Source organism: Lagopus muta, chromosome 10 (genome assembly GCF_023343835.1).
Source record: "Lagopus muta isolate bLagMut1 chromosome 10, bLagMut1 primary, whole genome shotgun sequence".
NCBI classification, from domain to species: domain Eukaryota; kingdom Metazoa; phylum Chordata; class Aves; order Galliformes; family Phasianidae; genus Lagopus; species Lagopus muta.
In genome coordinates, this window is record NC_064442.1 from 3905756 (window position 1) to 3923692 (window position 17937).

Sequence of the window (17937 nt, forward strand, 5' to 3'; positions counted from 1 at the left end):
GAGTTGTTCCTCGTGGGCCTTCTTTACACTGATGTGAAGTTTGATGTTGCTCTTTATTGCTGTTCACCAGGAGGTTGCCGATCATGGAAGAGGCTCCCTAGGGCAGTGGTCACAGCCCAAAGCTGCAGAAGTTCAAGGAGCTTCTGGACAGCGCTGTCAGGCGTAGGGTTGGACTTCTGGGTGATTCCGTCTGGAGCCAGGAGCTGGACTCTGTGATCCTTGTTGGGTTCCTTCCAACTTGGGATATTCTGTGATTCTAGATGTGAGTCCAGACACTGACATCCTCATCCAGATATTAAGAGTCACCATTGACTTGCTGGACATGAAGTCCAATACGACAGGATGCTGCTCTGCTGAGAAAGGCATGAGGAATTCAGGATTCAGAGGTTGTAACTGAGGCTCTTGGCAAGCAGAAGCAGATATTGCTGTCTCTACTGTGCTTTGTTCATGTTTCAAGGTTATCATACAATCTAGAGATCTATAAAAACACTTTTGATAAGCTTGAAATTGAGGATCTGCTGAATTCCAGTGCCAGGGACTCACAGAAGAAAGGTCTATAGTGCATACACTTTATTTCAGCCTTGGTTGCAATGGCTGCCTCAACTGCCCGCTGATTAAATGCCTTCGTTAGCACAGCAGATGGCTGTTGGTGCCCTGCTAACTCAAGTGGCCTCCCCAGACATTTTTATAACTACAGTGCAGGGAATAGATGTAGGTGCCAAGGTGACTGTTCCAATTTTAAAGCCCAGCAAGATAAGATGATTGAGAAAGCTTTAAATAAAAGCTAACCTGTGGAAATCCCTTCACAAATCATCCGTTTGTGAACTTTTACTTCCCCTTGCATTGCCTTAATCTCCTCCATCAGACAGGCTAAAGAAAGTCAAAGGGTACGAGGAACTATTTTCATTTATACACCAACCTCATCCACATTAGCAGCTAGGATTGTTTGCAAAGTTCATCTGCATGTATGATTTGCATGTGTTGTTACTGTAGGGCTAAAAACTGGACTTCCTTCAACATGGAATCAAAATATAAAGTAAATATATATATATATAGAATATATATATATATATTATAGATATATAGAATATTTCCTATATATAGATATAGATATAGATATATATATATAGATATAGATATATATATAGATATACATATAGATATATATATATATAGATATATATATATAGATATATAGAATATTTCCTATAGAATATTTCCTGCTTATGAATAAAGGGAGACAGAGAAGAGCTGTTGTTTAATGCAAAATGTAAACTTGTGCCTACCATCAGACTTCTTTACAAAGGACTGTGTTAAATTTGAAGAGTAGTATTTCTGAACTATTTTTTAATCCGTACCATTGTCAATAACTATTTTGTTTTGTATTCTGGATTGCAATAGGATTGCAGGGGTATTTCAGTGCAGCTGTATGTGAACTAATCTACACAAAGTCTGGTGGACTGCGCGTGTGCTCTGTTACCCGATCAGGGCTATGCAGTCAGTTTTGTGAGGCTTAATGACTTTGCACAGTGTTAAATTGTGCATTATCAGGGAGTTCTGGCTTTTTGTCAAGACCTATAAATAGTCTGGAAGCTGGCCTGATTTCTTGCTCAGGACTGTGGACACAGTGTGTACGCACGTATGCTTTATGGGGAGCTCCTCGCTTGTCCAGGGTATGCCCTCAGTTGGACCCTTTTTTTAAAGCAGGGGTGGATAACACTGCAGGTGCTTCCCTCCTTGCACAGTGGTTTTATTTTTTCACCTTTCAGATACCTCACTGCAATGCCAGGGGGCCGTTACATATCTCATCATTATCCTTTGGGCATCCTTCCCACAGGTGATGAGTGTCCAGATCCAAGTCGGTGTAAGCAAGCTGAGTCTTTTGGAGAAGGACTGGGGATGTAAAGATAAGGAAAATATCCGGGAGAGTGACTAAAAGTTAGAAACTGCTATGAGGTGACATCGAAACCTGACTCTCTGTAGGAGTGCACAGAGAAAGACGTGGGTGGCCATGAAGCTCTGCAGAGCGATGTGATATGACAGAAGTAGCCCTTGTATGTGGGATTTGCCTCCTGCAGAAGTGACAGAAAGGAATGATTGCTGCAGCCTCCAGGAAGTGCATTTAATTAGTTTGTTCTTGCTTTGTACCCTCGAGTAGGGGACAGAGCAAGTGCAGAGCTGGTGGCTGATTGCTAGCTGGGCACTTGCTTGATCCAGTGGCTGTGTGTCCATCTCCACTGACTGAGGCACTAGGCAGTGTACTAGGGCCACCACTGGCCCAGAAAATAAGTTCTCAGAATTGTCTTTATAGTAGGCACTGAATAAGTCTTTTGGTCTCCAAAGTAAATGCTGCTTCTGAGCTTCTCAGTGGATTTCAATTACAGCTGGCTGAGGCTGCAGGAAACAGTCCCTGTGACGTCGGAGGCTTTCTATCAGGCTGTTTCCATATTTATACTGTGCTCCTCTGGGCACTGAAGGCATTTCCGCTACAGAGCAGATCAGCCTGCAATTGTTTCATTCCTTTCTGCTCTGATTTAAAGCAGATAAGAGTTCTTGCCTGTTGCCAATTAGTAGAACGTGTTTTTTTCTGTTTTGGTCTAATTTCAGGTATGGCTTGGACTTTGTGTTGAAACATGAGCTTTGGGCAGACCAGGCTTCCCATAAATAAGAGAGCTAAGATGCTGACCCAGGTCTGTTGCTACAGATATACGATCACTCTCTCCCATGTGCTGTAAAACGTGCAGCATTGCATCTGCTGGCTTGTGGCCAGGTGTGCGAGGCCGTTTAGCTGTGGCTAGACTTGTTGCATGTGTTCTTCATTCATCATGAGCCATGTCTGAACTTGGCAAGTGCTGCCTAGGCCACGGGCAGCAGCTCTGCCAGGTGAGCCATTAGCGCCTGGACTCAGCTGGAATCCTTCTTCCTGCAGATCTTGAATGCAGTTCAACCGTGCTACACAGCAAACCACAGCTACACTCATGTGCATGAGGTAGTGGAAACAATTTGACATGCAAATCAGAAATGTCATTCCGTTTAGCCAACAACTGTTGGCTGAGAAAGAGCTGGGCTTGTGTTCGGACCTGCAAGAGTCCAGATGGCTAATGTGGTCATCAGCCATCACACCGTAATCCCACATCAGAACTTGGCTTTTCACAGAGGTCTGTGAATGGGAGTGAAACGCAGAATGTTAAATACAAAGCAAAGCAGAACCGCTCCATTATAACCTGCAGTGATGGGAATTCAGTGCTGCTTTTAAGCAGCAGGATTCTTAACTCCAGGCTTTTTCTATTTGGTTTTATTTCCCAAACCCTGAATTATCTTGTTAGGAGAGACATTATTTCCCTTTGGTAATTTCTCTTTCCTTCCTCAGCCCTCCCGCATTTTTTAAGCTCACAGTGGGGAGATTAAAATTTATAGTTGTTGGAGCTCTGTCTTTCTTTATTTTTCCTCTTTACTTCAGCTCATCACATTCAAATAGCACTAATTAAATCTGTTCTCACTTAAAATGTAGTCCTGCCTTCGGTAGGCAAAATTACATTTGAACTCTCTGAATCAGTGTGACCTTGGCAGTATTTCAACAGAAATCAGTGGCACTACACTGGAGTAAACTTGGTGTCAATAGATCAGAGTCAGGCCTCTGGTTATTCATGTTATGTGCAGGCAGCACTCTGTCAGAGTTTGTTAGCTCACACATGAGGTTATGTGAGCACAAGTACATTGCTCATATGGGTCACCTCGGGCTCAGCACCAGATCAGTCAGCTGGGATGGGGAACTGCAAGGAGATGCTGGGATTCTCTGTGCAGCTCGGTGGTTTCGGGGAGGGTTTAATAGCCTCTTGTCCATCCAGCCTGTGGGGCTGCATGCTGCACCCAAAGGAGAAAGCCCGGGGAAGGAACAGAGCAAACATACTGTAAGAGCCAGCAGTCAGGATCGCCATGTTACTGCTTATTGCTGGCAGGCTTGTCCAAACCTTTCAATACCTAGATAATGAAAAATTGCTAGCAGATGCCTCCTGTGCAATATTTGGCTGATATTTATTAGGTGAGCAGGGAGCATGCCTTGGAGCAAGTGCTGTATGGACATCCCCTTGGAGGTGATGTCCCAGGTACCTGTGCTCAACACGTGCTCCCAGCTGGCTGTGGCACCTTCTCACGATCTGCCCCAGACCTCGTGTCCCCAGCTGTCTTTTGGAAGTTGCTGGATTTTACACCATGAGATTTTTTCCCTCATGCTGGAGGGTTTGGTACCAATCTTTGCATTCCTTTCAAAAAGAAGTATCAGAGTCTCTGCAAGGTCTGTAGGAGACTTAGCTGCTGCAACCACAACAGCAGCAATATCAAATCCTGAGACAGATACATAATTAGTAAATTGCTTTGAGAATTCTTTGGAATAGAAGATGCATATACTGTATAAATGTAAGAGATGTAATTATTTTTATTGGTAGGTTTGTGCTGACCGACGCTGCTGGGAAAAGATCACACATTGCCATTCTGTTTCTCTTGAGATCTAGAATAGGAGACTTGCTGAGACCCAAGGAAAACTGCTTCTGTCCCTGCGCCTGATTCATGCTGCATACTTAAATGCCATGGGAAAGCACTTGTAATACAAAGCTTTTGGTTATAGGCAGACATTTCGTTATCATATTACAGAATTCTCAGGACCAGCTGCCACATGAGATTTCTGGCTAGAACATTTAACATAAGATTAAAACACAGCGTGACATGCTCGTTTAGCTGAAAATCAGAGCATAGTATTTTAGTATTTGCACTTTCCCATTCTCTGGAAAGAGCTTCCTGGATGATATTTCTGAGCACATTAGTCATGAGAAGCCAGCATGCTGTATGCTTGGTGACGTCCTTGAGGCCGTATCAGAGAACAAATATTGTGATCTGTTCAGCATGGGCTGCTGGTTTGAGATTACATTTCTTCTCCAGGGAATGCAGGCTGTTTGCTTCTGGCTTTGTAGATACCTTGCAGTGACAGATTTGGGCCCTTCTTTCTCCAGTGTACACGATGCAGCTCAATTCCCAGGGTCTGTGGCCATTCTAAGCAATGGTTTTCACATCTGCTGGGAGCTGGGTAGCCATTCAGGCTGCAATTTTATTTTATATTTTTTAACATTTCCCTTCCTCCTTACCTTGAGGTTGCAAGGTGTTTTTTTCAAGCAGTGTCTTAGTATGAAGAAATCCAAAAACACTCCTGTTGCAATGTAATCTGCTGGTGGAAACCTATGAATGTTTTGAAAGAGCAGGAGTTTCTTCACAGAAAGGGCCAATTAGTTTGTCTGAACTGTAACTCCAATCGCTGAGTAGCATTGCCACACTGGATATGATGAAAAATGGCACATAGTTCATCAGAAACTCAATGTATTCTTTAACAGCCTTGGGTTGTTTTCTTCAAAACAAAGGAAAGGAAATTGAATGAATCCATAAAATGCCAAGTGTAAAAGCTGCACTGCTTGTGACACACATTCAGGTGGAAACAAGGAGACCAGGGACAGCTTTTCACAGTGCTGTGACCTTGGAACTGCAGTAACCTGGGAATGCATCTTAGCATTGGTCTACTTTATCTGAGGGAAGAAGCAGCTGGTGGTTACTTGTGTTGGTGTTTTTGAGCTTGGATGGCTGTATCTCAAACAGACCATGGGCAGGAACAGGCAGGGTGCACACTACGGAATCATAGTATGGCCTGGGTTGAAAAGGACCATCATGATCATCTAGTTTCAACCCCCCTGCCTGCAGGGTCACATGCTGCTTCAGGCTGTGTGTCCCACTTGTCCTAGCTCTTCCCAGGAAAGGAAAGCTTTTGATCACTATGCAGAAAGATGGCTGTCTGGCTGGGGCTGTCAAGGCATCTTTCAGAGGAACTTCCCTGTGGACTATCTAACCATGACAAATGTGATGTACAAAAAGGAAATCTTTTTCTTGGAAGGCTATCTTTAGTTCCTCTTTCGTTTTGGGCACCCACAGTGCTGAGTCACTGCAGGAGTCACCACCAGAGCAGTGTGAAACCCACAGAGCTGCTGGGCTGGTAGTGGCCGGGGCTCAGTCACCACTGGGCGCCCACGGTGAGAGTGGGGCTGGGATGTGGCCATGCACATGGGCTGAGAGAGTGAACAGGGCTTTTTTTCCTTTTCTTTTCTTTTTTTTTTTTTTTATGAAGTTTTTTTGTTTTGCAAAGCTTCCTGTTATTGCAGCCTCCCAAGGCAGAGCTTTGGGAAAATCCCTATGAAACTGATATGAAGTGGCACATCGGAGGTTGCAATGTCATTGTCGTCTTCCAGCAGAATTCCATCACACTGCATAAAATCAGAGGTTCCTTTTGATTTTAAGACCTTATTTAACATAAAAGGAGAGAGTTTTAACAGAATGATTAAAGCCGTTAAATAGAATGTAAGACATAACTAAGGACTTCTCTAGGATTATATTTGAGAAATCTTATAGTCCCACTATTTTAAAAAGTACTATCAAAGAATAAGGACAAAATTCTGTTTAAATTCCAAACAGCTTTTTCACTAAGTAGTAATATTTGTAAATTTCACATCTTTTTTTTTTCTTTAAATCTCAGTCATATCAGCCAGCTGAGCCCTGTCAGTTTTGCTGCAAGACTTGCTGTTCGTTATCCTGCTGTCACATCCTCATGATTTCAGTGGGCTGCCATTAATGATATTTGGTATCGTTTACTTGAGATACATTTACTGCATTTCAGAAGTGTGTTCGTCACTAGCAGGAAGTGCTGTTAATTCTTTGGTCTTTTACTGGGGGAATTAGTCCTGCTGGATTCGTATTCAAAGCTCTGTGGCACTGGGAGGGACTGAGCTGCTTTGCTGTGTACAGAGCAATGACCACTTCAGCCCATGCAATGCATCTGTCTTCTCTGCTGGACTGTGTGATTCTCGAAGCATTAACATGTTAGAGAGTTAAATGATATTTAAACTACCTTAGGGTTCAGATGATTCCAAAACCCGAAACCTCTGTGGGTTCTCAAAGGCTTCACTGCGTTCACAGCACTCTGTCAGCAATCTGTGCAACAGCCCATTGCCCGTGGAAACACAAACAAGGGCTGGCAGAAAATTTCTGTTCAAAGGTCAGTGGTAAATGATAGACCTTAAATGCTGTTTTGTTTCTGTTCCACAAGCTGGAAAATAATAGGATTGGATTTTGATCAAGAGCACTGCTTTATTCCCTCCAGTCATTTGCTTTCTGGTCTCCTGTACCCTGGGGCGTGTAGTTGATAGTAAAGGAAGATCTCTGATAGTTCATTTGTGGGTATTTTTTGTTTGTGTGTTTTGAAATGAACTATTTCTGTACAGCAAGCACTGTCGTGTGACTGGTGCTCAGTCTGTTTGTCCTGATGCTTACAAAGCTTTAATGCTGACATTGCTCCAGGCCCTCTGCTGTCCCATCTCCCTGTGTGCCCTGGTACTGTCAGCTGGGGCAGATCAACACCTGACCTGTGAAAATGTGGGTTTTCATATGCTTTTTACACAAGAGCAAAGCAAAGGCCCTTCTGCAGTGAGCCAGTTTCTGAACGGGGACCGCAGACGGTCCTCATGCCTCTGAGCCACGGAGAGGAGTCTCCTGGATAGCAGGACTATTCAGAATCGATGTTCTCAGAATCTTTTTGACATAGTTTCACGTGGTTTTTCTAATGGATCATTTAAACAGGACCTTTTGGTTCTGTAATGAATATCCTATTTTAGACTGGGAAATAGCTGGAGCTTGCATAAGATGAGAAGTCTCATGCTTCGGTAGGTTGTCATGTTCCCCTTGGGATGCCCAGTTATAGGTTGCAGCCTGTGTATATGCTTATATAAGCTAACAACTTTTCCAAACCATCTCAGAGAACTTAGGAAACTATTTCCATCATGAGTAAGGGTTGAATGACTTTTAAAGAGCAGCACTGGTAATTGTGCATGTAATCTTACATAGTGCCAAATGCCCTTCATACCTGTTTCTAGAAGAGAGTTTCATAGATGTTTACCAGGCTCAGAATAACAGGAACGTTAATTACTCTGGCTGGTGCATCTGCTCTCCATGGTGATATACACAAAACCAGATCTGGCCTATTGCTTCATGCTAAAGAGAAGGGCATTGGTTGGATGGATTTCAGGAATCTGTACCCAAAAAAGTCCCCTGCCCTGCTGCAGGAATCTGGGATGTGATGGTGCTCCCTTCTCCTCTTGTTCACAGGCTGCTTCACACATTAGCTCCTACTTTTGAAGCTTCCCATCCAATGTATGGCTTCGGTCACTGCTTCTAGCACCCAGGCAGCTGTCTCAAATGCTTTTCTCTCTCTCTCAGCCCTCTTTCCATCACAGCAAATTTTAGTCCTTCATCTGCCTGAAAATAGGGTTGTTTTCATCTGAATGGTCACATCCCAGAACAGTTTCAGCTAAAGAACATTTCCATGTAGGGCCAGATTCTGACACTGCGCTTGGACCTCAGAATTATTCCCTGTTAGGAATCAGAACCCCCACGTGCAAGGCACTGCACAAAAATAAGAAATACACGTAGCTCCTGTCTCATGAGAAATTTGATATAAATGTAACAACACATTTTCCATGTTAGCATGGCATGCTCTGCACTAAGTTCTTGCTCTTCTTACATCTTCAATGAGGAGGAAATTATCCATGTTCTTCAGAACAGGAAGAAAATGTGAGTTTTGTTTAAATTCAGAAGTGTTTTTTTTCCCACTTTTCCACTGCTCCATCTTCATGTAGCACAGTGTGCCACCCTTGCCTGATCCAGCAGTGTGTTATAGAGGGGTCATGCTTGGAGATAAATGAAGATTGCTGCTCTCAGTCCTTGCCCAACAGCTTACCATTTACACAGTGTGCCTTACTGGAGAGTTTGCCCTGGATTTCAGTGTTGTTTGGTCGTTTCACTTCTAATAGCCCTTCCACTTCCATTACATCCCCTGGGTAATGCTTGTTTGGAGGACAGTACAGTAGGTGACTGCTCCCTAATCTGATTTCTGATTCTTAGTGGCCTGGATATACCAGCATTAGTTTGCTATTTCAATCTGATCCATCACAGTCCTCTGCTACACAGGGCTGCTCTTTTATATCACTTACACGGCAAAAAAACAGCTTGATTCAGTTCAACTCCAAAGCTGGGATGGCTGGTCACATGTGTGCAGAGCAGATATGATTAACAACCTCCTGCTGTGCCAAACCCAGTGCTTGAGCTGCTGGCCAGGAGCTGCTGGGGTGAAAAGGGCTTTCTGCAGGCTGTGAGCAGCGTGTGATGCAACGCAGTGGTTGCTGCTTATGTGTTGAATCAAGACTTTGTTTTCTAGATGCTGTCAGGATTCTCTTGATCCCTTTATGACCAGTTCTGTAAATAATGGCCAGCTTCTGAATGCACTTTTAAATAGAAATCCGAAGAATGTTGTCCTTATAACATGTGATGGAAGTTACAGTTAAATCAGTTATCAGAATTATCTGAGGACAAGGTGAAGAGTGTCAAGGTGGGGATTGGTATGGTTATAGGCATCACTGTTCTTTCATTTATAAAGTGATATACTTCTCTCTGCTGTCCAAGTCCTGTAGTCTAGAAAGAGAGAAAACAGATAGAAGAGAGGTAAGTCTCCCAGACTGAAGGAACTGAGTTTGGTGGAAGGATGCTACATCTACTATTCTATCAGAAGATCCTTCCTGGGAATTAGGTGAGGTTGTTAATGCTCAGGACATATGCCAGGCTTGTGGGCTCTCAAGCCTGGGAGGATATTGCAGACAAACATAATCATTACCACCCACCTTTGCTTCAGAGCAGCTGGCTTAGGAAAGATACAGTGGGGCAAATCACGATGCTGACAAAATAATGAGGCAAGGATCAGGGTAAGAACAGCTTTGAGGCCAGTGATTAGACTTGTTGGATCCTGGAAAAGACCTGCTCAAGTGTGATGGAGTTTGGATATGTTCCTGAGTCCCTTTGAGCTCTCTTTTTCAGGGCTCCCTGTCAGACACGTTTGTTGCTCAAACCCACTGAGATTTCTTTACCTGGTGTTGCTAGACTTCATGTCCAAACGGAGATCTGAAATTTCACCATCCTCCCTCTCTCTGTCCAGCAGCCCCAACCTGCAAGAAGGCACATAATCCTCCTGAACAGCAGGCAACTTGATTAGCAGGGCAGGAGGATACTCAACAAATCCATCAAACAAATTCATCGTTTCTTCCATGTTTGACATGTGTGTGGCTGACAGTGGCGATATTTTTTGTTATTATTATTAATATTTAGTTTTGTCAGCAAACAAGAAACAGAGATGTTTTTGAGCAGTGTTTGAAGGCCTGCAGTCTCAAAGGCCTCCTGCAGCTTTGCAAACTCTTTTGCAAAATCAAAGAGCCTTGACAGCTCCTGGATGTGATTGCACAGCGTGTGGAGTGGCATGTGCCAAAGTCAGTCTGCTGTTTGCGCCACCTGTTTCGATAAGCCAGAAGCTGTGAGCCTCACTGCACAAACCTGAGTCTGAAGTAAGGGCGTAGGTGTGTATGGAGAAGTTGCAGAATGGGAAAGGGTGGATCTTCCTACGAACTGCCTCTTCCCTTTGTTCGTATGCCAGCATCAAAGATCTCAGCTGTGACCTTTGGAGGCAGCTGTACTTAACATGAAGACAAAACTACCTGCGTGAAAAATTTTCCTTTGGACTGTACCTTACAGCTGTGAGTTAGTAGATGTGAAGGAGAATGGATTCCCTTCCAGCAGTCAACAATAAGCTGGCTTAAGTCAAGAGCTTTCTGAGTACCTCACAGACAGCAGTTTTCTCTAGGTTGGCAGCTTCCAGTGTTACTAAAATGTGCCTGATGTAGGCATGGGGTGAAATGGTTTCTTTACCTGAGTAGCTCTTGTTTTGTCCCCCTCCATCTCAGGGACCACTGAGGACAGGGATTTAGGAATTCACTGACATCATCATCTGCCAGAAGAACTACTCAACTGACACTCTGATATTGTAGACAGACTGGAGGATTGATGGATATAGCTGATGAAGATTAGTGCTTTTCAAGTGTTTGGAGATCTCTGATACAAAGGCTTAAATCTTTGCTTTTATAAAGGGACTAAACTTGGGTGTCTGAAGCAGTTTTTCCTGTCTGATTATAGATAACTATGAGAAAGTTAAAAGTTGGAGCCATAGCAGGTGTGTGCCCAGTGAATTTGACATACAGAGCAAGATAAATTAATGAAGATTGATTAGCAGTCTGTATTTGGAGTGTTTTCAAGGATAGGCTTATAAGAAAGACAGAAAGATCAGTAACTACTGCCTGGACTCTGCTGGTGGGTGTGCTTTCTCATGCAGGTTTTGGGAACAGAGGTAGGTGGCCTTCTTTCTTTTCCTGATCTTGATAAACCCGGCCTCGGTAGTGATGCAGGGTCTGGTTCTGGACTCAAGAGACTGAACTGTGGACAAGATATTAAAATCTCTGCTCCCTTTTTGTGTCTTTCCCTGACACCAACATCTTTAGGATAGGTGGAAGTGCACATGAATCTTGTGGTGCCTACTAGGTCTGGAGGCACTGAACAGGGGGGCTTTCACCCATCATTCTTTCCAAAAGCTCATTGGTATTCCCTAACGTCACAGTAATGAGAAGTGTATTCAGTATCCTACAGAGCAATGCAGTCTTACGTCTGTTCTGTTTCCAAATCTTTGTCCTTGTTGTTCTACTTATGGGTGGATCGCAAAAGTAATTACCTGAATGAACCAAGCACCAAAACAACGTAAGTGATCGCCTCCTCCAAAGAATAACGACGATTAGGTCACTGTCTTTGCTTATCTCAGATCCCCATCCTTAAAATAAGGGCAACAATATTTTTCCTTTTAAAAGAGCAGGACAAACTTGTTCACGTTTGAAGTATTAATTGGTGTTATTATTGCTACTCATATGGGTGACAGGGAAGTACCTAATGAATTCTGGTTGTGTTACAATAGGCTGTGGCTGCTGTTGTCATGACTAACGCTGCATAAATTGACTGGGCTGCCTGTTGACACTAATGCGAGCTGCGCTGCGTACTTGCGGTCTGCTTCCACCAGCTCTCTGTGGTGAGGAAGTTCGGAGGGTGCTGAGCACTCTGTGTCACACCTCTGTGCTTTCAGAGCACGGTTCAGTCTGTAGAGTATCTCTGCATGCGCTCAGAGCTGCAGCTGCCCAGCATTTTTTGTACAATGGCAGCAGTGTCTCCCTTTCTGCTTTAAAGACATGAAGAGGGAAGTAGCTTAGGCTGTCATCTCTTGATTTCAGATGCTTTCTATTGAGTGGCTCCTTTTGGCTATTACAGAATTGGTGCGGAAAACAAATTCACTCCAATGTGTCTTTGCTCATGACCAAACATTGTTCACTCTGCCTTTTCATTATCAGATGATATTTCTAATTATATTCCTTAAGAATTTGCTAGGAATGACCTCGCAGGTGAGTGGGTTGATAAAATGGGATGTCACGTGTATATTTGGGTAAGCAAGTGTGTCATCTTCCCAGCTGTCAGCTGGGAGTGACTCTGATTCCCTCAGTCAGTCATTGCATGGAGCAGGAACAGCATTACAAAGGAGCTCTGCCCAACCCTCGATGGGCTGAGCCACACAGCCCCTTTGCATTAGGACCATCTCTTCCCAGCACTGCTGGGTCATGGGCCTACCCCTCTGCCCCTACATCCCCACAGAGGGCTTTGGCTTGGTGTGTTTCTCTCCCTCCTCTGTGTGAAGTTCCAAGCCAAAGTCCACCTCTAAAGGCTGACTATGCACTGTGTTGCATCAATGTCCACATAGCTCGTGAGTCAGCAGCTGTACGAGTTTCATACCTGTTAGGGATGTGCCAGAAACCACAAATGTTCCTGAGACAGGAACTGGGAGTTGCCACTCAGCTGAAGACAACAATGTCTGCAACAGATTTTATTGTAAATTAGTTTTATTTATTACATTGCCAAGAGATTGGATGAGAGGAGGAAAATCAGCATCCAGATTTCTAGAGTTCAGAAAGCTTGAAATCTTCTAACAAAAGTTAATGCATTACTGCACTGAAGTCTATTAAAAGGATGGCTAAAGCCTTACTGGAAGAGAGGCTACAAAACCATTAAGGATTTTGAGAAAACCCCAGCCTGTGAAATCAGTTGCATCACTCCTGAGGTGCACAGGAGCAAAATGCAAACATTTCTGTGGGTGTCAGCTTGAAAATATTATTATTCAAACGAGTGTTGGCACAAGCAACAGTCACTGTGGTGTGCAAGCCACATGTCCTGATGCCAGGCCCCAGGCAGTAGGACTGCTGGGGGTCAAGGTAACCCAAGAAGGGGCATCTCCAGTCCCCCACGCTGTCTCCTGCCAGCTCTGGCTGCCAGCAAGCCAGGGCCACATGCCAGCAATGGCAAGATTGCTTCTCACTTAGCTGGGATACAGCCTTATTAATTTCATTCAACCGTTGGCTCAAGTGCCTTCAGCTGGCACAGATAGCTGTGACAGGGAACACTTGTGTTGTGAGCACAGGAAGCCTTGTTCCTTGCCTTCCTCCTCCCCTGTTATCTGCGGGGATTCTGATATCGCTGCCATTTAGGTGCAAGGAGGAAGGGGAAGACCGTACTATTGAGGGCTGGCAAGAGAATAGCTGCTCTTCATTTGGGATCTGTAGCTGCAGCTGAGATAGCAGTGATTGGCGTGCAGCTGTCTGGGAAAGGCCTTGTTACCCTGTGATGGAGAGAAGGGGAGCGACTGCTGTCTGCTGGGGCTGTGGTTTGTGCTGGGGCAAAGTGGCACCACTGTAAATGAATGGGGAGTGGGGCTGGGCTTGGGGGATGATCCAACCTGGTCATTCCTGAATCACTGTCCTGTGTTCAGTGAACACTTCAAGGCCAAGGCTGACACTACTGAGCTTCTCAGGCTGTTCTCACTTCTGCCTTCTCCCTTCCAAAGCAAGGTTTCCTTGCAGTGTATGTCTCTGTGTTGCCGGCAGGGATAGGGATCTCCTTGAACTGTGAACTGTAACAGGCATGGGAATCCTCCCTAAATAGCCTTGAAGTCTTTTTCCCAGCATACTTGGATTGTAAATGCCTGCCAGCTCCACAGAAGGGCTGCTTGGCTGTGATCAAACATAAGACTTAATGATGGGAGATGTAAATTATTGCTGCGGTTGCTGATCAAAGAGGACCTGCACAGAAGTGGGAGGCTGGCTTTGCAGGGAGCTGCTCTGCGTTGGGCTGGGGCACAGCTTGTGATGTGCACCAAGGCATCTGGGGGGGATGTTTCAGCAAACTGTATGCAGGTGACTTAAGCAGGACTCAGATCTGGCAATGCCTGTTGTCACTTTGGAAAAGTTGCATTTGATAATTTTTTATAAATAACTGGAAGTCGAAACTGTGTGGTAGAGTGAAGGGTGGTGTTCATGTCGCTGCTGGGGCTGTTCTACCTGCTCCCATGGAGTGTAATGCAAAGATTACCTCCCCTTCCCTCTGTACCGGCACGCTGTTAGGTGATGTGTTTCATAGCAGTGTCTGGAAAAGTACATAACTGGCACCTGCCTGAGAGCTGTTTATAGCACAGGTTCCTAGAAGAAAGTGTGATAACTTCAGAAAACAAGGAGATGCCAAATAGTCCAGTAGGAAGCAGCAGTTTAACTCTTCCAACACCAAATCCGTGTGAGAATCAGTACCATGTGGCTCTGTGAAGGAAGCAGCACCATGATTCAGCAGGGACTGCTTGCGACTACAGACTACAGCACGGTAGTGCTGTGTTACACACAGCAGCCCTGGGAAAAGCTGATGTAAGCCTTTGTCCTGACAAATCCTGCAGAAACAAGGCCTGAGGCCACAGACTGCGTTCTCCAGTAGCGCTGTCACTGACAGTGTCTCAGAAGGCACCGCCACTATGTAAATAGGCATCTGTCCTTCGGCCTTCCCGAGTCCGCAAATGTTGCCTGGTTTTGTTACACATCTGAAATAAACGTTCTGCTGAAGAATGAAATACTTCTCCAGTAATGCCCTCTGACAAGGCACCCATGGAGCTGCTGGCTCCAATCCGGTAGCTGCAAATTTTTTGGAATTGAATGTATTCCCTGCTTTCATTAATAAAAGACAGATTAGCTATTTCTCCAGCCTTGTCAGGATCTGCTGGAAGGCCTGCAGGGAAAGTCAGACTTTATTTTTCAGACTGTATTGCTACTGCAGCAGGGTGGGCTTCACCTTTCCTGGGTTATGGAAGTTCAGTATACAACTGAGCACTGAACCCAAATACATGCAACACCAAAAACAACAACAAAAAATCCCCAAGCTAAGGCTCCAAAGCAGACATTACCTAACATATGCATGGAACAGAAAGTCCTGTACGCCGTACATCCTCCTTCCCTGTACATCTCTGTAAACACCACTTAGGTTGTGTGTTTATACAGCGCGTACACTCCTCGCAGTTCTGCAATGCCTCCACTCGTCCCACCCTCTGGACGAGTTGTAACAGGCACCAACTGATTCCTTTTTTGTTGCTCGCTTACTTTACACACCTGCAATTTCCTGCTTTATATGTCCAGAGACATTATGTAGCCTTTAATTTAATATTATTCATAGATTTTATTATTACTTCATAAAGCACCTTAATGAGCAGTATCTTTTTAATTATATATGGTAAAACCTAGAGAAACAAAGGAAAATTGACCCAATTTGTCATAGCTGGCTTGCAGACAACCCTCAAGGTGACTGAGTATCACTTTCCATCACTGCTGTATTTCACACATTCCCAGCTCCTGTGTGTGCTATACAACAGTACAGTCACATCGTGGCTAAATGACTGTATCAGCTAACATTTCTCCTGTATGTAGCAAAAGCTGCTGCAGCCATTGAGATCCATGCCCTTTTCAAGGTGTCCATCGGGTGCTGTCTGGCACATTGGTGAAGTGTGAGATGCAGCCCTGGTTTGTATAGTTGGAGCATGTTTGAATATCAGCTGCGCCGTGTCCTGGATGCAGCATCAATTAACAGAATGGCCCCGCTTCAGGCCCCAATGGACACGCGTCCACATGGCAACTGTGAGCCTTGTCGGCAGCAAGAGATTAAGGAATTAATTGGCAGGGTTAATCTTCGTGTCAGGGTTGGAAATGAATTGTTAATTTGTTTGGATGAACATAATGTCCTGTCCTGATGGCAGGTGGGTTCACATGAGAAAAAAGCCTGTGAGGTTGCCCTTCCTGGGGACTTCTCTGTTTAACACCTCGAGCTGACAGACCTCCTGAATTCTTTGCCCCCGATGCGTGTGACAGCACAGGGCTGCAGGAGGGGGCTGAGCTGCCTGTGGGCACTGCACAGCTGGTGGGAGCAGGGCTGGCTGCAGCCTGGCACAGCCCTGTTGAGGTACAGCCTCACTCTCCCATCTTGCTCCTGTGTGCTGAGCAGATGTGATGGCTGAATCACTGATAGAGGATCATGGCAGCCTTCTCTCTGATCTCATGGTGAGGGAGAGACCAGTGGTACCAAAACGCTGCTGCTGGGATAAGGAGGACCAGCCCTGCACACAGTGTGCAAAACTTGGTCTCTGTGTGGTGGTACCAATGTCTGTCAGAAACATATCTCCTTATCTCCTCCTCCAGGACACTGTGGTTGGAGAATCTGTATCAGATCAGCAAATGCTTTTCTTTCCTACTCTCATTTAATACTTATGACCACAGACTGTTTTCCATTTTAGTATCTTTCTAATCTGTTTAGGCTAATGCATTGGTCACATCACATTAAGAGAGATGATAAAAGCACTTCAGGGCTTAAATTATTTAAATGAAAATTTAACATTTTGTCACTTGTGATCTCTTTTGTGCATCGATTAATCCAATTAGTTCAACAGTAAGACTCGCCTTGTCCTCGTGCTGTGGTCTGACTGTTATGACTGACATAGCCAGATTCTGGATGCGACATCAGTAGGACTGTCCTATTTACAGCTCTGGGACCTTTCTGGTTTTGCAACAATTTTATGGCCATCATATCGTCCTCTTGACAATTCTTCAGTTTCTACTGACAACTCTTATGTCTGTTCTTTCATTTTTCCCAAACCAGGGCTGAAGAAAGCGTGTACTCGTGTTCCCCAGAAGCTGTCTCACTGCTCACAACACACTCACTGAGTCCTGGCTGGGAGATGCCTATGACAGGTCAGTTGGTTTGTAAGAACGTTCTGTTTATACATACACATTTTTTCAGAAAGCCTCTGTGTGTAAATATGCATATCCCACAGCTGGGTACTGAGATACAGGTACCTTCTGTTATCTTTGGAAGTCAGTGTCAAGAATCTCTGTGCCCAGTAGCTTTTTGGGAGAATTACACTGTTCCAAGGCTCTGGGAACTAGTAGCTTTTCACAACCAAAAATATTTGGCAGTGGGTTTAGCCTACGTATCTGCACTGCTCCTGAATGTTGTGTGTGACCACATCTGATACCAGGCATTGAGAGCTACTGGCTGCTCTTGGTGTTCAGGTCAAATCCCCTCTTAGGGCACTGTTTGCTGCTTCAGCTGTGTCTTCTTTCTGACAATGACAGCATCTTCTTTTTATCCCTCCCCTACTTCCCCACTTTCCCGTTTCCATCCCACAGCCCCCACAGTGGATGACTGTTAATTGCTTTTAACTCTATTGGTTTTTACTCTGTACTCCTTCTATCAACTAAGACTAAAATGTCCTTATGCTGCTCTGTATGTGTGAGCACAGACTGCTAGCTGAATCTTGTGCTACAAGTGAAGTGCCAGCGAGCAGTTTTGCTAGAGGGGAGAGTATGGGAAAGTTGTCCATTAGAGGTCTGGTACATTGAAGATGGTAGAAGCAAATGGGTGATGCTTGTTATTAGGCTGTCGTTGTGATAGCTGCTGAGTGCTAAATACCTACCAGTCTACCTCAACTCACACTTACTTACATATCCAACTCTTAATCTGACTACACTTACTACTTGAAAGCATGACTAATAAGAAAACAACTGCCATCAAGCAATACAGCAA

The 17937-nt window shown here is 44.6% G+C and overlaps 1 protein-coding gene across 1 annotated transcript in view; it reads left to right on the plus strand.

The window, feature by feature from the left end:
• LOC125698371 (protein FAM169B-like) overlaps positions 1-17937 on the plus strand; it is a 262140-nt gene that overhangs the window by 178439 nt on the left and 65764 nt on the right. The window contains exon 16 of the mRNA XM_048956594.1: positions 17011-17102. The gene's annotated coding sequence lies outside the window, so the exon portion shown is untranslated. The remainder of the gene's footprint in view (positions 1-17010; positions 17103-17937) is intronic.